Source organism: Dermacentor andersoni, chromosome 4 (assembly GCF_023375885.2).
Source record: "Dermacentor andersoni chromosome 4, qqDerAnde1_hic_scaffold, whole genome shotgun sequence".
NCBI lineage: Eukaryota > Metazoa > Arthropoda > Arachnida > Ixodida > Ixodidae > Dermacentor > Dermacentor andersoni.
Window position 1 is genome coordinate 96,981,369 of NC_092817.1, and position 26,958 is coordinate 97,008,326.

At 46.8% G+C, this 26,958-nt stretch overlaps 1 protein-coding gene and 1 pseudogene across 3 annotated transcripts in view; one reads left to right on the forward strand and one right to left on the reverse strand.

Moving 5' to 3' along the window:
- Octalpha2R (alpha2-adrenergic-like octopamine receptor) overlaps nt 1-26,958 on the forward strand; it is a 743,760-nt gene that overhangs the window by 326,159 nt on the left and 390,643 nt on the right. For all 3 annotated transcript variants that reach the window (XR_011893885.1, XM_055074062.2, XM_050183531.3), the window contains one exon: nt 22,063-22,134. The gene's annotated coding sequence lies outside the window, so the exon portion shown is untranslated. The remainder of the gene's footprint in view (nt 1-22,062; nt 22,135-26,958) is intronic.
- On the reverse strand, nt 17,296-17,457 carry LOC126537208 (U2 spliceosomal RNA; annotated as a pseudogene).

Here is a 26,958-nt window from a genome sequence, read left to right on the forward strand (position 1 = left end):
TGCCACTTATAACACTCATCCTCGCACTGCGATATTTACCCTAAAGTATATTACCGTCAGTTAGGGTTGTTTTTCAATTAGTTACTTGGAATATCAGACTGGTTGTGCAAGTAGTTCCCGCCTGATCAGGTAATCCACCTGAAAAGAGCGAATCGCGCTTAACCTTGGTGCGATATTTTCGTCGAAAAACGTGTTCAAATCGGAAAAAAATATATTATAATGAACACTAGCTTCTGGAGTTGGCGTGGGATTGTGAATGGCAAAAGATAGAGCTGGCACTTCGTTCAAAATTGCACGCGCAGGTTAAAAAGTGCGGCTACTACAAGCGATTATATGGTACGTATTTGAGCACATACTTCTCATTCTATTGCCTGCATGTGAGCGTATCCGATCACACGCATGGGCGGAGCTAACAAAGAACATTTCAATGGTCGCTTTCAAACATCCCTGGATGTGCTACCTCTCTTCAAGCGACATGCTTCCCCCAAACCATGTAATGCCATATAGACATCTTCTTGTCAAGACTACATGTTGACATGTCTATACGGTGACATGTATACATGTCCTTGACATGCTCTAAACATTCCATACTGCATGATCTTAACCAACACATCAGTATTAGTACGCACTACGCTTCTCACATGTTTGTTAAGGCCTCAGTTGAGGGTTGGTTCTGTATTGCGGTTTACATATTACCCTGTAATACTCGAGCTACCTGAGACACCTGGGAAAAACGACTCGCAGATTTTCATAGTACATTTAATAGCTTTACGACAGAGCGCTTCACATGCTTCGGTACGTTCCTTAAATTCAGTGTCCTCCCTTGCGCGCTAAATATTTATTTGCTGCGCGCTCAGTTCTTCTTTTCAGCGCGCGCTTTTAAGTGTTCGCTCTTAATTATTCATTGCATCATTCATCATACAATAAGCTTGCTTCAACTAAGTATTCGCTGTTGTTTCATTAAGACGTACTTGATGATGGAATACGCTTGCTTTCACTGCCAAAGTATGCACGTCATCATTGCACCTTGTTTGTGCCTTGGGTGTCTTGCTTCGGACAGAGCTCATTTATTTACAGCGCGAACTTCCCTATCAATGGTTCCTTTTGCCGGTGCATTCCGACGGCCACTTTCGCCTATGGATGATGACTGGAACGAATGCACGTGCTCGAAGGCAAGGCGTGGAACGAAACCCCTTCGGGACGAAATGCGATGAGAGCGGCTGTGCGTCGAGAGACTCAATAGCGTCGTACATTGGGGAAGGCAAGAGGGGATTGTGACTGACGCTATTTTCCCGAGTTAGAAAACTCATATCCTTTCAAGGTTGATGTTCACAGGGTATAGCTGATGGAGATTTTTTTTTCTACATATCGCTATAACAACGTCCCCGTTTGAATAGCTGTCTCAGCATTGAGAAAGGAAAAAAGAATATTTCAAAGAAAAACTGGTTTGTTGGCTCTCCATTCCAAAGCTGGAACCCTTATGATCTGCATACGAAGAGCCGGAAAATCGGAAACTGCTGCGCACTTGGCTGCTTTTATAGCCAAGTAGTGCGAGTGCACCATTTTGATACGGATAAAGGACCCCTACCAATCTCAAGAAATAATAAAAAAAGATATCTGCTTCGATGAAACTTCAACAAAGTTCTGTCTCTTACATTGCAGCCGAAGGTTTGGGTTTCCGTTTCTTATTCATGCTAAATGGCTCTAACATTTCTCTTTGTAAACAAAGTTACCGCAGATACTCTTTAAACGTTAACTTTTTGACGTGCAAAATATTTCGCGGGTTGTAACAACTTGTAACAGTACGACTGGCGCCATACCAGCAGAATATTGTTAGGAGACATGATGTCGTATAGTCCGCGCGATCTCTCGCTACTTCTTTCACATCTTAGAGAGACGACAAAACGGCTATGTCGTCTTCATCCCCATAACAGTATGCTTCTGAAATAGCGAACGAACAAGTATAACTGTACCCTGAGGTTGAGTAAAACTAAAGATGCACGAACGTAAGAGACGGGTGGGTGTGCTAGCCTGAAATTTGCAGCAGCACCGTGGCGACATATATTGTGACAGCTCTGCTCGGTGCTCGGTATTTCTTTAGTAATGAAGAAATATTAGGCGACATTAAATACGGAAGTGCGTGCAGAATCAAGTTGGAAGGCTTTAGAAGCTTTTCATTCATGAGATTGGCCGAAATGTGGCGAGACCTAAGCCGACACGTTAGCGAAAATAGCGGCGCAGTACAGGCGCCAAATTCAATAAGAGAAGCTTGAAGTTATTGTATCTTCGTGTAAAAGATCAACGTTTTCTTCCAGATAAATTAAGGCAGTTTACATGAACACTCTGCCAGTCCTAACTGGCTTTTCCACTTTTTTGGGGCTCTCTTTAGTATCTCTTTAAATGCGACACCCAGTTGCAAATTAGAGCCGCTTTTGTACTTGTCGCAGAGGTCTGAAGTGGTACATATTGAGAAGCTTTCTACCGTACTAGAGCTTTTTACAACTTATGCTCCAACCGCACACAGAGAGTAATAATACGAGCCCGTATGAGCATTATTACATGGTTCAAGATTTTGTGCTGTCAAGTTGACACATGGATACTGCTGGCACAATGCAGAATTGTCCGTCTGTCCAGCCTCTTCAGTCGGACCTCACTTTAACTCTATACCCACATAGAAGTGTCTGTGCTGTTACACGTGTGTTTCCGGGAAAGAGATTGAGGCAGGGAGTGTCTGTGCTATTCCATTTATCTATATGCGGCAGTAAAAATAAAGTTCAGAATAAGAATAAAAAACACGGTTAGAACACGGTTAGAATGAACACGGTTAGAATGAACGTCAGTCCACGCCAAAAACTAAATGATCTTTACACTTTGCATTCCTCAGTGATTTGTGCATAGGTTCCCCTTGTACTAAATGAATGGCAGGCCCAAATGCACAGCCTCAGTTCACGTTCAGCCCAGTGTGCTGAGCGTAAGTGCCTCACTTCGTACATAACTATGCAGGACTACTCATCCCGAACACTGATCTCTTACTTTGCGTCCACTAAGTTACATCTTAAAGGGACACTAAAGTGAAAATGATTTCTTCTGCATCAGTAAGTTCATCATCATCATCATCATCATCATCAGCCTGGTTGCGCCCACTGCAGGGCAAAGGCCTCTCCCATTCTTCTCCAACAACCCCGGTCATGTACTAATTGTGGCCATGCCGTCCCTGCAAACTTCTTAATCTCATCCGCCCACCTAACTTTCTGCCGCCCCCTGCTACGCTTCCCTTCCCTTGGGATCCAGTCCGTAACCCTTAATGACCATCGGTTATCTTCCCTCCTCATTACATGTCCGGCCCATGCCCATTTCTTTTTCTTGATTTCAACTAAGATGTCCTTAACTCGCGTTTGTTCCCTCACCCAATCTGCTCTCTTCTTATCCCTTAACGTTACACCTATCATTCTTCTTTCCATAGCTCGTTGTGTCGTCCTCAATTTGAGTAGAACCCTTTTCGTAAGCCTCCAGGTTTCTGCCCCGTAGGTTTCTGCCCCGTACTGGTAAGACACAGGTATTATATACTTTTCTCTTGAGGGATAATGGCAACCTGCTGTTCATGATTTGGGAATGCCTGCCAAACGCACCCCAGCCCATTCTTATTCTTCTGATTATTTCCGTCTCATGATCCGGATCCGCCGTCACTACCTGCCCTAAGTAGATGTATTCCCTTACGACTTCCAGTGCCTCGCTGCCTATTGTGAATTGCTGTTCTCTCCCGAGACTGTTAAGCATTACTTTAGTTTTCTGCAGATTAATTTTTAGACCCACTCTTCTGCTTTGCCTCTCCAGGTCAGTGAGCATGCATTGCAATTGGTCCCCTGAGTTACTAAGCAAGACAATATCATCAGCGAATCGCAAGTTACTGAGGTATTCTCCATTAACTTTTATCCCCAATTCTTCCCAATCCAGGTCTCTGAATACCTCCTGTAAACACGCTGTGAATAGCATTGGAGATATCGTATCTCCCTGCCTTACGCCTTTCTTTATTGGGATTTTGTTGCTTGCTTTATGGAGGACTACGGTGGCTGTGGAGCCACTATAGATATCTTCCAGTATTTTTACATATGGCTCATCTACACCCTGATTACGTAATGCCTCCATGACTGCTGAGGTTTCGACTGAATCAAACGCTTTCTCGTAATCAATGAAAGCTATATATAAGGGTTGGTTATATTCTGCACATTTCTCTATCACTTGATTGATAGTGTGAATATGGTCTATTGTTGAGTAGCCTTTACGGAATCCTGCCTGGTCCTTTGGTTGACAGAAGTCTAAGGTATTCCTGATTCTATTTGCAATTACCTTAGTAAATACTTTGTAGGCAACGGACAGTAAGCTGATCGGTCTATAATTTTTCAAGTCTTTGGCGTCCCCTTTCTTATGGATTAGGATTATGTTAGCGTTCTTCCAAGATTCCGGTACGCTCGAGGTCATGAGGCATTGCGTATACAGGGTGGCCAGTTTCTCTAGAACAATCTGTCCACCATCCTTCAACAAATCTGCCGTTACCTGATCCTCCCCAGCTGCCTTCCCCCTTTGTATATCTCCTAAGGCTTTCTTTACTTCTTCCGGCGTTACCTTCGGGATTTCGAATTCCTCTAGACTATTTTCTCTTCCATTATCGTCGTGGGTGCCACTGGTACTGTATAAATCTCTATAGAACTCCTCAGCCACTTGAACTATCTCATCCATATTAGTAATGATATTGCCGGCTTTGTCTCTTAACGCATACATCTGATTCTTGCCAATTCCTAGTTTCTTCTTCACTGTTTTTAGGCTTCCTCCGTTCCTGAGAGCATGTTCAATTCTATCCATATTATACTTCCTTATGTCAGCTGTCTTACGCTTGTTGATTAACTTCGAAGGTTCTGCCAGTTCTATTCTAGCTGTAGGGTTAGATGCTTTCATACATTGGCGTTTCTTGATCAGATCTTTCGTCTCCTGCGATAGTTTGCTGGTATCCTGCCTAACGGAGTTACCACCGACTTCCATTGCACACTCCTTAATGATGCCCATAAGATTGTCATTCATTGCTTCCACACTAAGGTCCTCTTCCTGAGTTAAAGCTGAATACCTGTTCTGTAGCTTGATCTGGAATTCCTCTATTTTCCCTCTTACCGCTAACTCATTGATTGGCTTCTTATGTACCAGTTTCTTCCGTTCCCTCCTCAGGTCTAGGTTAATTCGAGTTCTTACCATCCTGTGGTCACTGCAGCGCACCTTGCCGAGCACGTCCACATCTTGTATGATGCCAGGGTTAGCGCAGAGTATGAAGTCTATTTCATTTCTAGTCTCGCCGTTCGGGCTCCTCCACGTCCACTTTCGGCTATCCCGCTTGCGGAAGAAGGTATTCATTATCCTCATATTATTCTGTTCCGCAAACTCTACTAATAACTCTCCCCTGCTATTCCTAGTGCCTATGCCATATTCCCCTACTGCCTTGTCTCCAGCCTGCTTCTTGCCTACCTTGGCATTAAGGTCGCCCATTAGTATAGTGTATTTAGTTTTCACTCTACCCATCGCCGATTCCACGTCTTCATAGAAGCTTTCGACTTCCTGGTCCTCATGATTGGATGTAGGGGCGTAGACCTGTACAATCTTCATTTTGTACCTCTTATTAAGTTTCACAACAAGACCTGCTACCCTCTCGTTAATGCTATAGAATTCCTGTATGTTACCTGCTATATTCTTATTAACCAGGAATCCGACTCCTAGTTCTCTCCTCTCCTCTAAGCCCCGGTAGCACAGGACGTGCCCGCTATTTAGCACTGTATATGCTTCTTTTGGCCTCCTAACTTCACTGAGCCCTATTATATCCCATTTACTACCCTCTAATTCCTCCAATAGCACTGCTAGACTCGCCTCACTAGATAACGTTCTAGCGTTAAACGTTGCCAGGTTCATATTCCAATGGCGGCCTGTCCGGAGCCAGTGATTCTTAGCACCCTCTGCTGCGTCGCGGGTCTGACCGCCACCGTGGTCAGTTGCTTTGCAGCTGCTGGGGACTGAGGGCCGGGGTTTGATTGTTGTGTTCATAGGAGGTTGTGGCCAAGTACTGCACCAGGGTGGCCAATCCTGCTCTGGTGAGGGAGTGCGTTACCGGCTCTGGTCACCGGGATCAGGCCACACTCCAGGCCTGTTTGTGCAATTTTATCAACACGCGGATTTTTTTTTTTTTTTAATTTGGTGGAAAATTGCCGGCACCGGGATTCGAACCACGGACCTCTTGCACGCGAGGCGGGTGTTCTACCTCTACGCCACCGCTGCCATCAGTAAGTTACCGTTCTACAAAACCAAAAACACCACTCTTACAACGATAAGACGTTTTGTAAGCCAGAAAAAGCGCAGAACGAAATACGGGTGACGACGCATACTTGAAGTTCCGCACCTGGTGGCTGTGACGTCTTGGATTTTGATGGGATCTTCTGGGGCCTAGTAATTATATATAGCGGTACAGATTGACCACATTGTGCTTTAAAGGAACCAAATAATAAACACGGCGAGTTTCGGGAACCTTTCCTCAGCCAACGCAGCCCAAATGCGAAAACACACTTTGGAATCCCTGACGTCACGCTGACGTACTGGCGCTGGGGTTTCGGCGCGAAATTCAAATACTGATACTTGGACCTTCATTTTCTCATCTAATAACCAAACTATTTTTTTTTAAATAACTACCTGCACGGTTCTCAAACAATGCTTCATTAGTCTTAGCGGATTTATTGTTCCGCTTTAGTGTCCCTTTAAGAATAGGTTCGCTTTCTGTTGCCGATGACTACCTGGAATCTAGTCGCTTTAAACCAAGCTGCCCCAATTGCGCAATTGTGGCCCAAGGAGGAGAAGGAGGAAATAGAGAGAGAAGACAGGGATGTTAACCCTGCGCAAAGTTCTCAAGAAATAAAACACCAACGCACGCTTACCACATTTCAGCACGGTACCTCTAACTTTGTTGCCCAGTCTATGCGTGGCATTTCATGGGAAGTAGCCAAAAATAAGCCTATAAGAGGCGCATTTGCCCCTGTATTGCTGAACGTATGAGGATTTCGAAAGGCGCAATGTGCTTGCGCCTGCGCTAAACCTTTCAAGCCACTTCGAGAAATTCCTTCCCTGATAAACTCAACACTAGCTAACTGTTGTTCTGCTTCTCAGAGGAAAGCGTGCAGAACAAAAATTGTTGCTTTTCCAGTCAGAGTCAGCGCAGGCGCCTCGAAAGTAGCTTGCCCCGCCAGCTGGGTCCGGTTCATAGGCCGTCAACATTTTGACAGGGTGAGCTCCAAGCGCGTGTGTCGACATCGTAAAAAAAGAATGAAATGCGAACAAAACTGGCAAACTGGACGACGTCACAAAATATAGCTCTCGAAGCAAAGAAGAGGGATATATTTCTATCAAAAAAAAAAGAAAGATGTCAGAAAATTTTCGGAGCGGCTCCTACTAGCGTGACGTCAAATTCGTCGAGACGTATATGGGAGTACGCGAAGTCTGCATTTAACGGTGTTATCGCCTGAACTTCCCAAAATTGGTGATATTTCGAGTTTTCTTTTAAGCTTCTGTGTAATGCTCCGTGGTCATTTTGTATTTTTTTCGCTATTCGCCTTATTTACACACATAAATCTATCTCACTTGCCCGCTCTCGTTACGGGTCTTAAGCGAACTGGTCGCGTTGGAAGCGAAAATTGGCTTCATAGAACGCAGCGGCGGTTTAGAGGCCATTTTGGCACCCAGCCTAAGAATGGGGCAAAGCCCGCTCGCCCTTTGCGTGAACCTCATTTAATAGCGGCGCCCATAAAGGCTCTTATATCGCACGTAAACAGGCTGAACTCCGAAAGAGCGGCGGCACAAGAGTGCGTGGCGCCACTGCCGATCAATAAATAAACAAACAAACAAACAAGCTAGCCGGAGAAATAGCCGGCTACTGCTCTCTAAGCCTGTTGGGAGCCATGCGCAGGCGAAACGCTCGCGTTCAATATTCTGTTGTCACCGGGACGTTGGACGCTCTCTCTCTCCAATATAGGTCCCAACGGACTCAGGGTTGGAAATGGGTATTCGTAAAGAAAGTGCGAAATTCTTCTCGGTTTTATATGTTTGTTTCTTTTCCATCTAACACATAAGCAGCTTTTAGGTCACCGCTCGTGTAAATGCGCTTTAGTTTCCTGGCATATTTACTCCGGCTTTGATTTAGGAGGAGTGGTGAAAGGAGGGGGTGAAAATTTCCCATTCTCTCTAGCACATACCGTTTTTCACAGTGTTTCTACAACATCGAAAGGACCTACCTTCACAGAAGGAGGCCGTGCAAGCGTTTTTGCGCTTCTTGCGATCTACCTGCCTGTGTGAACGACTTTAACTGGAACGCCTTTTGTGTGTGTGTCTCCATGTGTGCGCGTTCCTCTTTTTTATTTTTTTTTTATTTTTTTTTCGTTTTCCTCTCTGTCATCTTTCTGACCCCTATCCCCCATCCCCAGTGTAGGGTAGCAAACTGGAGACTCATATCTGGTTAACCTCCCTGCCTTTCCTCTTCATTCTCTCTCTCTCTCTCTCTCTCTCTCTCTCTCTCGCTCCGAGTTAACAAACTCGAGCGCACTGACGCTCGGTCGCTGCATAAGCACGAGAGAGAGAGGGAGAGAGAAAGAGAGAGAGAAAGAAAGAAAGAGAGAGATAGAAAGAGAGGGGGGGGACGAAGAGGGAAAGGTAGGGAGGTTAACCGAGGACGTGCCCAGCTGGCTACCCTACACTTGGGGAGGGGGAAAAGGAAAACTGCTTAAGCAAAATGGCTATTATGCTTAGTACCTGCAGTTATATGTCCGCATTAATTTATTCAATTTCTTCGCAGCGATACCATAAATCAATTACTGTAGGCGTAGATTGCACAGCTCTTGAAGTGAACTTTTTACTGCCTCTTAACGTAACCTTTCCTGTGCCCAGCTGTCTTCCATTAGCTACTCAGGACAGTGTGTACAGCTAATTCAGTGTATACGCCGATGCTCTGCGTGATAAAAGTTTGTTAAATCGACGGCGTTGCTCTTTTGAAGGGCACTCTAAGCGCTTCATGTAATGAAACATTTACTGTGAAGCGAGAGATGTCGTTAAATCGGCTGGCTATAGATGTAGCAGCACCTTGAATTTAACGAATTCATTGTGCGCGTAAGCGCAGTCCCTCCATACTCTGACACCTCGCAGGCGCGAGCCCGTCACCCGGTGAGGTCGATGTCAACCAACGCCAGGCCGCACGTCAGCGCGGGGCGTTCACCAGCATTCGTAATGATCGCAGCGCAGTTTCCCCCGTCCGCGCTATGTTGGCAACGTCCTTGGTCTCCTCTTTTGCAAGTGTCGGTGCCTCTGTGCTCCTATTGGGAACACATCGGTGAAGTCTCGACACTGCGCAGAGCCATCGTAGCGCCGAGACCTTTACCGTCGCCTATGAAAGATATATCTGAAATTCCCAGAGCCCTTTTACACATTCAGTGAAGCTGCCTTGCACAGCATGGCTGTCCTAACGTTAACGGCGGTGTTGAATCTGACGGTGCCGCAAAAAGAGCGTAGAAGGGAGGGTGCCGCGAATTCTACCCTTGGTACAAATGCCCTCGAGCTTTTTTTTTTTTTTTTTTGATGGATTTAAAGGAGAGGTTGCCGCCGTCGGCGGACTTGTAGTTATGCGTCGCGTCACGTTCATGCTTCGTTTCGTCTGCTACGTGACGCGAGTCATGTTGGGGAAAGGGGGGGTGGCATGGGATCCTGGTGTTTTACGTGCCAGAACTGCGATTTGCTTATGAGGCACGCCGTAGTGCGGGATCCGAATTAATATCGACCACCCCGGAACCTTTAACGTGATCCCAATGCACGGCACATGGGCATTGTTGCATTTCTCCCCCATCTAAGTGCGGCCGCCGTGGCCGAGATTTGACCGCGCGACCCCGTGCTTAGCAGCGCAACACCGTAGCCGCTAAGCCACCACGGTGGGTTGTTGGGATAAAGCGAAAAAGATAGAGCGAGAGGACATTGGATGAATTTTGAATACTATAAATTTTAGCGCGGCTCCTTATAGGCTTCTTAATGTATGGGCATATCAGAAACTAATGTTCAGGAGTGGTAAGGCACGAAATGTTTCTTTGAGATTTCTATTTACGCAGATTTTATTTGCGACACATTCGTAAGGAGTTAGAATATAGCCCTTGCACAAGCAGAGATTTCCTTGCTCTCCTCCTACTTTTCCTTCTATTCGGCTATTCAGAAGCGCTTGATCGGATTGTTCAAACCCCGCTGCGATGCCATTCTGCATTATCGCCATTCACTTCTAAATGAGCCGCGTTTCTAGTTTCTTGTAGTTCCTTTCTTTCTTTGTTTTCTTGGTCCACCGATTGACGTGTTCACCCATTTACAAAATGTCAGGCCCACTCAGTTTTTTTTATTGCCATCGATTGATACATAGATTTTTATTGATATTTATCTTGATTTTGAATGACACCTCAGAGAAAACAAATCGCACCGACAACAACGCCTTCAAAACGACAACAGAAAGAGTTCGTTAAACATGGAGCCAAGCTGTGATTGTTACGTTCCTAAGAGATTACGACATCCCCTGGTTTGGGCGAACATTTGTCGAGCACAAGTTGTCGTTGTATAACATATACTCGGCGGCAACCTTCCGCGAATATTCATTTGAAATTCAACATCAATAACTGTGCACTAATAAGTTTTCGTTGTATAAAAAATATTTTGTGACAAGCTTCTGAGAACTTGCATTTTAAATGCCACAATCATCACCTGTGCACTTAAGTATAGAGTATGCATCCTTTCTGGTACCCTCCTTTCCTCATAGTTTGCTGGCACCTGGTCGAACCAGTGTAAATATTCTTAGCGTTCTAGGTACGTAACCACAAAGTTCAGTGACACCTATATGCAAATGTAAAATGGCGCCTTCAAGAGTCTATGCTCCGAACATTCTCTATTTAAATGGTGCGGAGTTAGAGCAACATTTCCGCACGATACTTTTCTTCACCTAAGCAATTCACAAGAGCACACCACCGCACGATTGTACTACGCTAGATAGCACTCGCTGATCTAATCAGACTGAAAACGAGTCTTGACCAAAACTAGGCACGATAATCTATTCTCACTTTTCTTATTTACTTTCCTGCCAGGTCTGTTCCTCACATCCGTCTTCGCAATTGCATCTCTTAACGTTTAATTTTGCAGCTGCAATACAGACGAACCCGACAAGTTCTCGCGATGGTCGGAAATCGATTGCTGGTTTCCCGAGCCGTGCAGATGCGGAAATTCAATTTGTTACGGTGCGTTTACTTGGTAGGCGTTGGTTTCCGGAGCATCGGGGTTTCTTCGTGCGGTTCACGAAGCGCCCTAAAGCAAGCAATAACAAACGGACGATGCGAGCGGCGTGCTCAGTACGACATTACGATGGTGCAGCTTCGTTTCTCAACAAGCAAGTGGCTGCAAGATTCTCTTTTCTTTTTTTTTTTTTATCGCCTTGGTCTCTGCTACACTCGCCGTCTGCTGACGCATGTGGCAGCTACTCCGCACTGACACGAACTTAGCTTTCACGCGCTCGTCTGCGTCCCAGACAAAGCGATCGTGCGCCGCGCCCATGCAGTTTTGTCGAAATCCGCCGGATCGCTTCCCGTTATGTTAATGCAATGCAAGAAGACTTCGGTTAACATCATTTACTACAACGAATTATAATATATGGCTGCGGCGTTAGCAGGCGGGATCTGCAGAACCGGAACGCTGGAAACAAGAACCCGTTCGGACGCACACGCACGCACGCAGTCACGCACGCTCAAGCGTGCAAGCATGTACGCATGCACAAATTCGATGAACGCCGGTGCGATACTTGTGTGTTCTTTTGATGTGTAAATATCCGCACTGCGTGAGGTGTCCTACAATGGCAAAATTGGTCTTGCAGTCTCTTCCAATCCCGAGATCACATTCAATCCTCTCTCGCTTATTACGTCTGCTGCTTAGCCAAGAAGCGATGCAACACTTTTCAGGCGGTCCTTATATTTGGTTCGTCTCTCATTCGTAGTCAAGGGCCTTATAAAACCAAATCTGATTATGTTTTACGCACGCACTGGGTTTACATTTTACTCGCTATCTAACGTTAAATCCGAATTACAGTTCACTATTTTATGGTGTCTCGATAGCGCAGCAAAACAATTCACTGTCCGTGTGTGCCTGCCCGAGACTTCCAAGTGTACTTGTGAGGATTGATGTTTGCTATACAACAAAATATTTAGCTGTTCCAGAGGCTTACTTCGCTTTTACTGATGAATCAGTAATTGGTTCACAAGAAGGGCGTTTATTTCGCTTCTGCGGCTTTTGACACCCGCATGGAACACAGAACGCGACGCCACTGGCGACACCCGCATCGTATCCTCGGCTGCTCATTGCCTGCCCCTCGGAGCGCGGCACCGACTTCCCCGACTAGCGCGCTAAACCTCGACACCGTATAGCACTGCTCCACAAACAGAGGACAGTTTGCGCTAGCCGAGGCCATATCCGCCCGTAGCGAGCCGACGCTTGGGCTCTAACTCTCGGCCCCTTGGCAGCGTCCAGTGCTTGCTATCTTCTCTCCGAAGCGTATACACAGAGAACACTTGCATGGCACGGCTACGCTTCCTCGTTCGGCCCTGCAGTCGCAGGACTTTGCTCTCTCTCTCTCTCTCTCTCTCTCTCTTCGCCTCGCACAAGGGCGTCGAGTATCGTGGCGTTGTATGTCGCTCTTCCATATCCGCTGCTCCATCGAGCGGACACTGAAATGGGGACGCAAACGAAACGCAGTAAACGGAGACAAAAGAATGGTTTGCATGATCGTTGCCTCTGGATCGCGCTTTCCGTCTGGCTCTTACTTAAACGACGGAATAAAAGTGTGGTTTGCTTTTGATACGCAATGCCTGGTGTGATCAAGTCGAAAACTCTACGATTATGATTGTTAGGGATAACCAACAAACGATGCGTTGTTTTCTATGGAAGGTAATCGCGATGCGCATTTCCTTTCAACTTCCGAGGTGGTGTCTCCTCAACTTTTTAATTGGCTGCTGGAATGGCAGATCAATAAAGGAAATCATGATTCGACGTCTCTCTGGTCACCACGAGCTAGAACTCGCGTAATTGTGCCAGAATCTGAAGTTACCCTTCACCTCTTAATCTTATTTCACTTTACTGCATTAAATGCAGGTGTCGATGAGGAATTAGCAAAAGGTGGATTTAACTTGCCAGCGGGGGATATTGACTGTTAAGGCTGAATGCTGCCATGAGATAGATGAAGCCGAAGGCTACAGCCTTCCTATACAAACTCCCTCCTCCCTCCCCTCAATCCACCTCCTGCCTTTATCCAAGGCTACCAGTAAGATAGCGTCACCTACAAATCGACAGCTATGATTCTTAATCAAGCCCATATACCAGTGAATGTAAGTTCCTGGAGAGCCGCTGCATATGGTAGCGATAAAAGATGAGGCACAAGCACTTCGTGGCGAACAAGCGCCTGAAATCCCCCCCCCCCCCCCCCCCCGCCTTTCTCCTGAGAGGAAACTGTAGGCTACATAGGGCTGGCTACTCGGACAAAGTTGCAAGCATGTTGCCTGTGCTCCTCGCAGCAACATCGCTTCGCCGTAGTCCATGCAGATCCATTACCTTAAGGCGTCACTCACGATCAGGAGCCAGTGACCATACCAGTGACCGATTGTGATTGTGTCTATGCTCCTTTCCTTCTTTATGTCTACTTTGTTACCACTTTACCTCCCCCTCCCCTCTCGCTCCAACGTAGGGTAGCAAACCGGATCTTTTTCTCTGGTTAGCCTCCCTGACTTTTCCCTTTCCTCTGTCTCTCTCTCTCACGATCAGGATACGACGCAGCCTTCAAGGAATGCTGATCTCTTTACAGACTTCTGGCATTTACGTTGGCGTATATACGCTGGCTAATCACTCTGCTTTTCAGAAGAGAGCTTTCTATTTCTGTCTTCTGACATTTAGCAAAACAAATAACAACCACTGACCCATTCTTACCAACACGCGTTAACAAAGCTGATAAAAGAAGTTATGCGCCGTGGTGGCTCATTCGCCTTGGCGTTATGCTGCTGAGCACGAGGTCGCGGGTTCGTTTCCCGAGCGCGGCGGCTGTATTCCGATGGCGTTGCAATGCAAAAGCGCTTCTGAAACGTGATTTGGTGCAGGGTAAAAGAAACCTTGGGTGGCCAAAATAATCCAGAGCCCCCACCAACGGCAACCATCGTAGAAACCTGTACAATTTCGGGGCGTCCAAATGCAACAACGAATTTTCTTTTTTCTTTTTGAAAGCTTTATATAACTTCATGGAATGCTACTTCACCGATTATTTCTGCCGATATCTATAAAATGACTAGCGCAGAACCGGGGGGTTACAGAAATGTCAAGCGGAAAATCTGTTTCTGCGGTCGATTCGCCGCCTCAGTGACCCGGGAATAGACTTCGCTTGAACTCTAACCTAACCAAGCAGCGCGGTGACTCCCGAGGCAGTTGCGATTGCGCAGCGCATACGTACAATGGAGAAGTTAGCACCCTAACCATTTTTGACAGCTCGCTGCGCTTCTTTCTTTCAACAAGTTCGCAAATTGAAGCAGACTACGCAACACCGCAGCCCCGACGTTGGCACTCCAAGTCATCGGAGCTATCCACCAGCGGAGAGCGACGTGACAACTCGTCTAAGTCGAACAATGAAAAATTTGAAGCAAGGCTGAACGAATCGGAGAGCACGCCGTGGTCGCCCGAGAAGGATTTTGGTTAGCTTCGAAAGCCTTCTTGCCATGAATGTCCCCAGCTTTGGTACGCGGTTGCTGCTGATGCTGTTCCGTCTTGAATGTTTTTCGTGTCTCGATCTTTTCCCGCGCTTCAAGGCGCACGAAAGGAAAACGGTGGGCGCGCTAGCATAATTCGATTGAGGTCAACTGCAAAGCAAAACAGAGAGCTTTGGTTACTGTTTGCTCTTTCCCGCTGCCCGCTCGAGTGTCTCCCCCTGAGGCGTTCCGAGTTTCAGACTATGGTTGGGGACAAATTGTCTTTCTTTTTTTTTCCCCGGCTTGCACGCTCCGTTAGCAGATTACTTGGGCGAATAGAGATTAGGCTGGCCTACAAGACAAATATTTACAACCGCCGTCTTGCTTCCCGATGTAAAGATTAGATTGACTGGTGTTTTCACCGCTTCTCGCTTGCTTTTTTAGGTTATCTACCCGGCTGAACTTCCCCCTTTATTCTACATTATAAGATCGACTTGAAGCTCCGCTGGTCAGAAATTGTAAGCATAATTAGGAGAGTACCACGTTCTTTTTTTTATCTTTTCTTTACTTTTTTTCTGCCCCGTTAGTCCGAAATCAAGACTTTCTTGCTGTGGTATTACAATGAGCCGGTTATCGTGACACGTTGTTTGCAAGCATAGCACACATTAATTCGCTATTAACATGACATGAGTAAAAAAAAAAATAGTACTCATTCTGTAAGACTGAGTGACAGATGTGTGTGCTTACTATATCAAAGTGTTTTAAGGCATCTCTGACAACATTCTGAGAAGAAAAAGACGGTAGTATGAATACAGGTAGCTCCTTGTTCAAGGCACGAAGAACCTGATATTACGAAAAATGGATGTTTAAAAGTTATCCTGAAGCAGGTAAAAAATTCCTTTAATTATATTTTAAAAATATAAAGTGCTGTTCTTCGCCCATGAGGCTGAGGGAAAGCTCTTCTGTCCGTGTATTTCTCTTCTTCGACTCGTCCCATAGGGCATTGATTTCTTTTTAATGATAAACGACGTTACCGGAGATAACTTATGATCTTTATGAAGGAACGATGACGAAGGGGCTCTTCGTGGTTTAAAGCACATACATAATGGAGTAAGGAACACCGATACATAACAAGTGATTTATACGCTTTAAACCATGAATGTTAACAAACTGGTAAACCTTTCTGCCATGTTGAAGAGGCTCTTGTATGGAACGCAGCTTTTCGTGAAAGCGCGGACGTTCAGGAAGGAAGGAAGGAATCAGGAATAGACGGAAAGACAGGGAGGTTAGCCAGTTCTCAGACAAGCTGGCCACCCTGTGCTGGGGAAAGGGGGTAAGGGTAATAAAAGATCATAGAAAAGATGCTGTCGTTCATTATGTATAACGTCATTGACCTTGTTACATCTGTTTAGTGTCAGAAGATCTTAATAAGGTTATCTGTGGTGATGTTCTTGGGCTTTCCTGGACGTTCTTCGATGTTCGTGGAGTGAGAGAAATTAAAGGAAGGAAAGGCAGGGAGGTTAACCAGACGAAAAATACAGTCTGCTACCCTACAGTGGGGGAGGGCAGAAAGGGGCACAACTTACCGAACTATTTTTGACGGCTTAGAGAACGTAGGATTATGCGACTTCTTATTAGTGTTAGCTGTGAAGCATTGGGAGTCTGGCCAGGTATCGCAAAATATTAGCCAACAATCGCAGCAGGAAAGCAAGGGTAACAAAACGATAGAACGCTGCTTGCTGGTCTTGTCCTCCGATGATGCGCAGCTTTCAAGGACTGATGATTTCTTGAGCGAGCAAAAAGCGGCACGGCATGGCTCCGTAATAGTGGCCGTGGTGCAGACCGCAAAATTCAGTACTGTGCCCCGTGGTTTCTAACCCTAGCAATCGTCGGCCCTGCTGATTCGCTACCTTGATTTGTTCATGAATCATTCTTTATTCAAAGATTATTTGCCGCAAGGCACATGAACGTTATTCCTCTGCCAAATGCTTATTCAACGTTGCTTTCGCCAACAAATCAATGAATTCACTTGTTATAAAATCATCAGACAAGAAAGCACCGGTGAGAAGATCCACCATGTTTTCGGAGCAATCACTGATCGCGACCTGTCCTGCGGTGTTCATGCCTTATGACGAAGAACAAGACTGATCTACTTTTAAAAGTGTGTTATGATAAAGTAGTGGTGTTCAGGGTATTGCAGGGCGAGGTGCGGTCCTCACGCTGCCTAATCTGCCTGCCTTTCCCAACTTCTCCGCTTGTTCCTTGCGAACAAAACAGCTGTGGGCAGTTACTCGTGGAGATTTTGACGCCTTCTAACGGACTCAGTGCCAGTCTTAACGCTGGGCGTTCGTTTGTGTAAGTCATTTCCTACTCAAGCATCGCACTCGTCCTTGCCTTCGATGGTTCTTCCACGTTTACAGCGAAGCTGTATATGGCTAGGTTCTGGAAAAAATTGCGTGCGTCTGTAGAGCCTTGTAGATCGAGAATTTCACACCATACGTGGGCCGATCCCGAAGATACTGCAATTACAGGCCGACCCGCGGCGGAGGTTAAGCAGGCTTCAAGGGTTCCGCCAACTTGCAAAAATAACTTTAATACATGTATCAGATATTAAGCTGATAAGAACAGATACTGCGCTTGGACCCGCGTCGGCCATGTCTACGTTCGCACCGCCCTCTTTTTGTCGGCGTTCCAAGTGCTTGTGTATCTCCTTTCCTTTGCGTCCGCTTGCCCGTGGTGGCGGTCCCGTAAGCGTGCTGCCCTCCAGGACCGCGAGGCTGAAATAAATGCGAACTGGCCAGGCTTCATATGGAGTTTGTGGAGAACCGATTCGGCGTGGCTTATGTTGTGTGTGACCGCTTGTGGTTTTCGAGTGACCTCATCGCAACCATTACCGCACTGCGGCACGTAGACCAACGCACGATCGTTTTGGCTACGGTGAAGCAGTGTGTGCCCTCGGAGTGCGGTGAGGTTCGTGTGGGTTCTACGTACCAGGATTCGTTATTAAGAGGTGTGCCGCGTTTAGCAACAATATATGGGTATGGATAGCCTCTTCCGAGGCTCAACATCGTGGAGGAGCGACTAGTCAAGCCTCACCTTCCATTTATGTGCACAAGGCGTTTGACGCATGGCGATGGACAGTTCACCATTACGGGGCCCGCATCCACAGCTTCGCTGGTCAAACGAAAGGGCAGTTTCAGGACGTTAAGCTTCAAAATTTAACTTGACCTGCCATTTATCGATCTTGAGTGGGAGTGCTAAACTGTATGCATGGTTTTGTAGAACAGCTGTGAGAACTCACCGTGTTTCTTATCCGCAAGTCAAGAATCAAACGAAGGAATTTCCCAGGCTAATTTCACGATGTCGAATGTGGTTGATATCCGATGGACTCCTTTCTCTGCTCTATCTATAAGCAGAATCATTGCGAGTACATCAACGACAATAAGTATGCAGAACTACAAATGCTGCTAAAATGAATTATATTTTTATCCTCCTCCCCTATAGGCTTGCCGCCTCAATAGCCAGACAAAGCAAACGGGCACCAAGTACCGTGCCGTCGTCGATTTCATGGTGCCTGCCTTGACCGCAATTAAATTTCGTCTCTTCGAAGCTCCCATGGCTCGCACGCTTTCACGCCGTGCCGGCAGCTGAAACACCTGTACCTTCTGCACTCAGTGCTTTGTTGCAGTTCTACCGGCCGCAATGACATTGCAACGCCTTTGAATTTCGAACGTTCGCGCATCATTTAACTCGTAAGCGTGCTTTTTTCTCTTGCGTCGTCCTTGCATAACTGCAAACATTTTGCCCGAGGAATGAAAGTTTTGCTCTATAGAAAGTCAGCGGTGCTGATTCTCCGTCTCACAGTGAGTGGAATGAAGTGGGCAATGTAGAACACTTTAACTGGTTCTGAAATGCTCCGGTCCTGAAATGATGAGGCTTCTGGACAACACGAGAAGAGAAGTACTTCCTCAGGAACGTGTCGAACAGTTAGTTCTCCCGGGAGGACCGCGGATATTGCGCAAGAAAATGTCACGCATTGTTGTGTCGGACAGGACTGACGGGAACATGGCGACATATTTGGCGCCGAAAGAAGCGCTCGCAGGCGGAGGGATTGCTGGCCAGGTCTGCCAGGCTAACCCCGCCTGCAGCAACATCATCACCACCACCAACAACAACAACAACAACAACAACGCACGATAAATCAGATTAAAGGAGCACTTTAGACAAATGTGGAGATAGCGAGAAGAAACAAACACTTCCTGTCAATACACTGTCAGCCAAGTATAGTAAATCCTTCACAAGGCGTACGTAGCTGGGGAATTCCGGGTTTCTCAACTGTTATCAGCTTGCAGGAGAAAATGCAGCGTAGCATTCGCGGACATTTAACGGCCAATTGCTCCCGGACAGACGAGAACTAGAACGTAGCGCTTTGGCGAAGACGCTCGCGTGCACGCCACGTGAGCGCGAAGGACGGCGTGTGGCCTTCCTCGGGCCCCGCTGCAACTGTAACGAGCATCTAGCGTGCTCGCCGACGCTGCGCGTCGCGAAAAGCTCTATCAAGAATCACCGTCACGCGAAGATCGCCGACAGGCGACGGTCAGTGGGTGCGTCGATGCTAGGATTTGTGGTCAAGGCTTGTCCGGGCGCCAGTGGCATTTCTCCATCGTTGAGAAGGCCACGGGAGCCGCCTGTCCCTTCGGCAACTATATATCTGTTATTTCCACTTGTATAGCAACAAAAAGATCACCTTGAACGGTTGCGGTGTCATGAGATTGATTTGTGTGGACTCTGCTTCCTGGAAGTTTGCACGTTTGTATTGGCCTCGGCAGCAAATAATATTGCGTATCTAGCACCTTGCTGGGGAGTTGGGGAGGGGTAGGGTGGGGTGTACCAGGTATAAAATTTATTCATTGTTAGAGAGGCTGGCTTAATTGAAAGCATAGCTAATTAGGCTACCCGGTATTGGTTCGCGGTGAAGGATGATTTACAATGAACATGAAACGGAATACAGGGAAAAACAACTGTGAACGGTAACTAACTATTGCTTTAGAGAAATGTCAGCTTGAATTTCAATCAACCCAAACCAAAAGCAAACAAAATATAGCAGATTAAAATGTCTTGCAACCGTAAGACTTAACATGTAGCTCACGCATGCCTTCAACAAATAACGCTTTATCGCGCAGTAATTGTCTAGTCAGCCCAACGTTGTCCGTGTCAAAGTCTTCTGTGCGTTTCGAGATGACCAGGTGGAGAGCTAATGCTGCAGCTCTGTTGAAACTAAACGGTGCACGCTACACCGTGTCTTGCACGAACACACGAAGTCAGAGCATTTTTTGGGGGCCCAAGGAAATCTATGAAGCATCTCGGACTGTTAAAATGGTGAAGCGTACGCTGGCGCATTGGACAGAACTTTCTTTTATCTCTGCCTCACTTGGCTAAACAATAAACCTTTGACATCTGTGACGTTATTTTTCATTAGCAATATTACGGTGTCCGGGGGGTTCTTCGCACAAAGGCGTTGAAATAAAGCAAGAATGTACTTTCAGATGCCCCTAGTCCCATAATTTTGCCTTTGGGGAAAAAAAAAAAAAACACGGCTATGACGCATTCGCAGTGCTAGAAGCTGTCAGGAAATAATAAGCTGTCTACCTATGCATAAATGCGAATCCTCTGAGCTCCGAGAAATACAATTAATTCTGAATATGTTGAAATGAAATGAAATTGTTTATTTGCCATCCTGTCCTAACTCCATCAGCCCCAATACGTGCAAAAGCTTACTGCCGGTTCATATATAACATATAGTTAGTGACGGCGGCCCACAGTGCTAAAGCAACACAACAACATACGCAATATCTGGGAAAGCTCAATATTTGAAAAAGTGCGAGTGATTTGTTCGCTAAAAGTGCTCTGCAAAATGAAGTAACCGAATACCGAAAGGGAAGAATAAAAAGAATTTCAAACCGGTTACCAATCCTTCTAAACCTTCTGGCTGTAAAAATGATGCGATTATGTGTCTCTTTTTTTTTTCGGACAACCTGATTATCGCATTAATCAAACAAGCTTCTGCGCAGGTTCCGTCGTCGAAAGATGAAAGGAAATGTCCAGACATCTCCCTCTCAAGGGAGGCGAGATCTAATTTGCTTGGAAAGATGTTTGGCAGATGAGATTTGTAAACCGGCCTTCTTGACTAGCTAAATAAGAACAAATGTCGGTTACTGGGAACGCAATATTTGATAGCGAGGAGATTCCATATTCTTCTTTTCGTCGCCTCTCTGCTCACGTGGGCATATGGAAAGATCTGCCTTCTACTTCTTCCTCTTGCTCTTCCTTCGCTGGTCACATGGATGCTCCCTGTGGAGCAGTGGCCTTTCACGGGCAAGGGATGGCTGAGCACGATGTGGAAATTTCGCCCATGAATAGCTGATATTATATTAACTGCCGCTCATCACCTGACAATAAATTGCGATCTCTTTTGACAGCTCACTAACCATAAATCATAAATATACTTAGTCTTGTGACGCTTTCATTGAGGACTCCATTTTAATATTTTAGAGCAGAAGAATATATTATTACACGAGGAAATGAATGCTTAGGTTTTCGTTTTTGAATTTCACGAGAAATATTCGTAACTCTTTGACGCTATTTTTGTTCGTGGTGTTTTCTGACATTTGTGGCGTTTCAAAGAGGGAAAGGTTCTTGAAACTTACTAGCTTTGATTCTCTTCAAATATAGCGTAATGCTTTTCCACCGAGCAGACGATAAACTAGACCCGTAACGACACTGTCAAGATTGTCGTTATGGCGAATTGGTACAGCCGGTTTAGGAGTGCATCGCCGCTTATCTTACGCTCTTGCTCCTTTTATGGCTTGCAAAGTTTCCTCTCGGAGTGAAATTGGCCATTTTGGTGTCGACGAAGCGCAATTTACTTCTTGAGCTTAATATTTTTGCTTAGTGAACCTTTAAGATTCATGTAACCGCGAATTCCATCCCTTTGTTCATCAGGAACACGCACGATATCGTGATATCACAGTAATGGTTAAAAAGAAGGAGGGAACAAGTGAGTACTAGTGGAACCTCCTGCATTGCATAGAAAGACATTTCGTTTGTTCTTACGATAGCGATATGCACATTTAAATAAGTAGCTCTAAGAACGGCGCTCTTTCCTGTACGCCTTTCAATGCATCTTCATGTGCAGTCTCACTTCGGCTGTTGTAAAACACAGGTCACTGACACCGTCCTCTGATTTATTTTTTGCGCGCAGGTATACAGACTGTGAAAACCGGAATACACTGGGCCGCCAAACAAGGGAGTCCCTCGGACATCTAAAGGACAGGTGAGTGTTTACATTCTGTAGTAAATATATGAATTATACAGAAAACCTCCATGATGCACTGGACGAGAGTCTGCTGAGCGTCTGGTGTCGCTGACTGTCCGGTGATTATCGGACAGTGCAGCCAGCCAGAGAAGGCAAATATGCCTTACACACTTCCATTCAATTCTCATAGCTTTCCACGCGTAAGCTGACGCGATTTGTTACAACCGCGCAGCTTCTCACTCAGAACGCATCGGCCGTCTGCTTATGTCTTCATGACATCTACGGACGTATTCATTTTTAGCGGACGAACAACACGAAAATACGAAAGATAAATCTTTCTTTCCGCAGATTCTGAAGGGCGAAAAGTCCACATAAGGATGACTTTCAAGAAAGCACGAATAATAGAGCATAAAGCACTGAGATCTGGCTGTGAAGGATCGTAAGTAGGGTTTAGTTACCATTTATTTCGCTGAGCTTCGTCACCAGCAACACTTTTACTAAACAGGGTGAACTTTTGCAAGCTACTACAGTTTCGTACACGGAGCAACAGCAAAGGATAACGTAACTCTACTCCTTGTAATAAGAGGCCATGGGTCCCTAAAGCAACTGGTACACATGCTCTTCATGTGCAATTGATATCGAGCGGCGGAGTCGATGTCATAATGCGACTGGCCAAGTCAGTCGAGACTTACGTTGGAAACTTCCCTCGCTGCTCTCAAATGCCACGCTCGCACTACCTCATTTCAATGAGCAGAGGAACTTTCGTGAGAATAAGCATGGCGAGCGTACAAAATGAATTTATCGGAACGTATCACGTGTCAGTGAGCTGAACGGAGAAAGACGGACGAACGCAAGCCGAGCAAAGCCAATCCAAGCCAGGACACGCCAAGACGAGTGGAGAAGAAGGGGAGCCGGAGGGCGAACACAACATCCGGACAAGCACGTGCACATTCCATGTTCTTGCCCCGAAGTTGTCTCCGCTCCCGCTCCCGCCTGGCGACTGCAGCGACCGAGCCGCCAAGACGACGAAGGGAAGACGTTGTCTGCCGGTAGTCGACGCGAAAGCAAGCCCCGCAAAACAACCGGGTCAAGGCGGACAAGTGCGACAGATGGCTGCGGGAGATTCGTTCGGCAGCGAGCTTGCTGTTAGACGCTACGACAAGCTCGCCCGTCGTGCGAGCCGCGCGAACTGTTTTCTCCCGAGAACATCGTTATGGCGATTACGGATTCCGTCTACGCAGAGATATAAAAGCGTGCCTGAAAGTTTCTGCTCATGATTGTGAAGAAGGAGATCTTCGTTTCTTTTACCGTACTCATTAAACTCTGCAGCCACTGAGGTTTTGAGGAAGCTGGGCGGTGACGAAAACTACTTTCGTGATTGCCAGGAGGAACATTCGCCATAAGAGAATTGCCATAAGAATTGCGCCACACGGAACTTACCGCTATCTTAGGTTGTTGCGGTCTAATGAAGTTTTGTTAGTGAAAAAGAAACAAAAAGAAAGATGTACTTCACTTATTTATTTATTATTTTGCAACATCTGAGATACTAAGTGTTTTGGCAGGCACGCTTGTCTAACAGACTGTCTCTGCAACACGAAAGAACCACTCACAATTATTAAAAGAAAGAAAAAAACTGATCTATTAACGCCGGAGCTTCTAATTGCAGACACGTGTCGAGACGCTGATAAGAACGGACACGCATGCTCTGATTCCTATTGCCGGTCCAGCCGCGGCTTTAGCTTGCTGCATCACCGCGCAAAACGGGCGACAGGGAAATAGCGAGAAGCACCCAGACGGTGCTCCAGCTTAGTAAGGCCTCTGTTGGATAAAAGTCGTCGTGCACAAACACTCGCGAAAAACTTTCCAGCTTCCGGCTGGGTGAGTGGGAGGTGGTATGCACATTCCGTTGCGGTCATTTATTTAACGTGGTCCTGGCGCTCCACGGGCAAGATTTACTGAGCGTGTGCAGAGGGCCCGAAAGGCATGTCTCCTGGACAAGGAATTGCACCATTAAACACAAAGAAACGAAAATCACGTACACCTGTATTTGTGAACAAAATAATGCGCTGCAAATGTATGTAGCGGCTATCTTCAATTTCAATGGCTGCCTAGTCCGGAAGAATGGCGACCGCCTCGATGCTGTCGCCCTACGTTTAGCTCTGTACTTGCTGCAGTAAGGCAAGCGTGTTAACAACAACAGCATCGAGTTTGCGACCCCGCACTAGCGTGTATGTTGAAAACTTCAGAAAGTGGTCATCTGCAGCATTCAGTGCAAGGAAGTGTGATGGGTGTCACAGCTAACGTTAGCCAAGCTCGCAAAAGAAAATATAGGATATACGAGGACGCAACCAACGGTATCGTAGCAGCAGTGGCGTACCGCGCCAGGAGAACGTTTTTCTTTTCACAATTGCACCGGCAATAATTACATTATATTAATTAACGAGCTCTCTAATTACTGAATTGAGGGCGCGAATTTCGATAGAACAGTCATAATTGTGTTTTAAAACACCCGATCCAGTTGTTTTCAGTGCGCTACGTCTCGCGTAATTATATTTTTCTGGGTTATATAAAAGATGCGCGAAATATGCAAATAGCCGCATGATTACGCGTCCGCGCGCCGACACGCCAGTGGTCCCGGGCGTTGCTTGGAAGAATTAACTCTGCTCAATGCCTTCTTCCTCCTCCTCGATGCCTCTGCGCATTGCATTGGATTCGCGCTGCACGCGGAAAAGGCGGTTCGCGGTGACCAACGCCAATACCGACGCCTCGCCGCTTTCACGTGGCAGCTGAGCCACGCATTGAGCAGAGTTAACTCTTCCGAGCAGCACCTGGGACCGTTGGTGTCGCGGCGCATGGACGAGCAATCATGCGGCTATTTGCATATTTCGCGCATCTTGTTTATAACCCGTAAAAAAAATAACTACGCGAGACGTAGCACACTGACAACAACTGGATCGGGTGTTTTAAAACACAATTATTACTTTTCTATAGAAATTTGCGCGCTCAATACAGTAATTAAAAAGTTCGTTAATTAAGATCGTGTAATTATTGATAGTTCAATTGTGAAAAGAAATTATGCCGGTGCGGTGCGTCACTGCTGACAGAATGCCATTGGTTGCGTCTTCGTGTATTGTAAATTTTCTGTTTAAGAGCTTGGCTAACGTTAGCTGGGACGCCCTAGCTGTATATTGAAATCCCGAGTGAGCGTCAAAAACATAAAAGAAAGTTGAGAAATCATTGCTGAGCAGAGGTTAGTGACCAATCGTTTGTGTGGATAAGTAAATTCCAGAGGGTATCAGCGAGAGCGTATAGGTGCGAGAATTTAATCGAACGTCACGTTGAAAAGGTAGAATACCGGCATTTGTGTATCGTTCCGCGTATCAGGTGATTTCGACGTCCGCACTTAAACCAGAAAACTGTACCAGGAAGACGAAGTGACTGCGAGCCAGGACGCGTCGCGTCGAAGCCCCGCAATTTGCTCAAATTAAGTGTGATTTTTGCGAAACCAGTGCCATTGCACCGCGGCATCACGTTTATGAAGATATATGCTTCACTTCAAGACCATTTTCGACCCTGTGAGTTTATTTTGTGCACTACCGCGAGGACTTTTATGCCCGAAGCGGGCGCTACGTCGGCTAACCCTAACGCCGTACCCGCCGACGATTTCGTCGCTTGGACGGACGCCGGGGCTCCCACCGGCACAAAGACATCTACCCAAGTCTTGCCAACGGCACTACAATGAATTACGAAGTGATCGGCCGAGAAATCGACCCCTCGGAGGTTTCCGTCAGGAACGGGTGGTGCGACATCGCCCCACGAAGAGCGACCAAGCCTAAGTCTAACCTCAACATGGCTGCCAACGTGGCAGCCTCCGGTGCCAGAGCGAAAGCAACCAAGCCCATGTCGGCCCGTAAAGAAATCATCAAGGCAAGCAGAATGCCCTTACTCCCGCAAAACGAGACCAAAGTAGTAATTCGCATCCGCGGCGGACTGAACATCGCCAAAACCGGACACGTGGGAATTGTGCAGGCCATTCAAGAAGCAGCCGGACTCGAACCGATGCAGTGCGACGGGGACACGATTTGCCCCAACCTCAAACAGAACATCATGGTCGTGAGTTCCCCGCTACCCGAAAACGTCAACGGATATTTGAAAATTCAGAGCGTCACCATCGCCGGGCAGACGTACGAGGCCTTCTCCTACCAGACTGCACCGGACGACACGTGCAAGGGAGTCATTCGCAACATTCCGCTCCACCACACGCAAGAAACGATAACCAGGTCCATCGTCAACCCGAGAAACCCACTCGCACTGGCGGCGAAGCGCATTAAGGAAACCGGGACGGTGATCGTAGTCTTCGAAGGGCACAAAGTTCCAAACCACGTGATGTACGGATGTGCATGGGTAGAGTGCTCGCTCTATAGGAAGCAGATCGCCATATGTCAGGCTTGCGGCAAACTAGGGCACCGAGCAGACGTATGCCCCACACCGGAGAAGCAGACTTGCAGGGATTGCGGCATTCCAGACCCCGGAGAAGATCACGCTTGTGAAGAAGTCTCTTGCGCGCTGTGCGGCGAGAAACACCCCACGGCCAGCAAGGAATGCAAGAGCAGATACCAGGTCCCGTACGTGGTACGCAAACGAAGAATCCAGAACAAGCAGGCAGCCATTGCGTCCAAGAAACTTCGAGAAAAAGCGACGAGTCTCCTAAGGCAGAACGGCGCAGGTGCGGCGCAGTATCCAGACGGACAGCGCGAGCCCAGAGGACGCTCCAGATCCAGAGGGAGCTCGGGATCCCGATCGGCCAGCAGAGGTCGCAGGAGCCGCTCCCGCACACCCGGG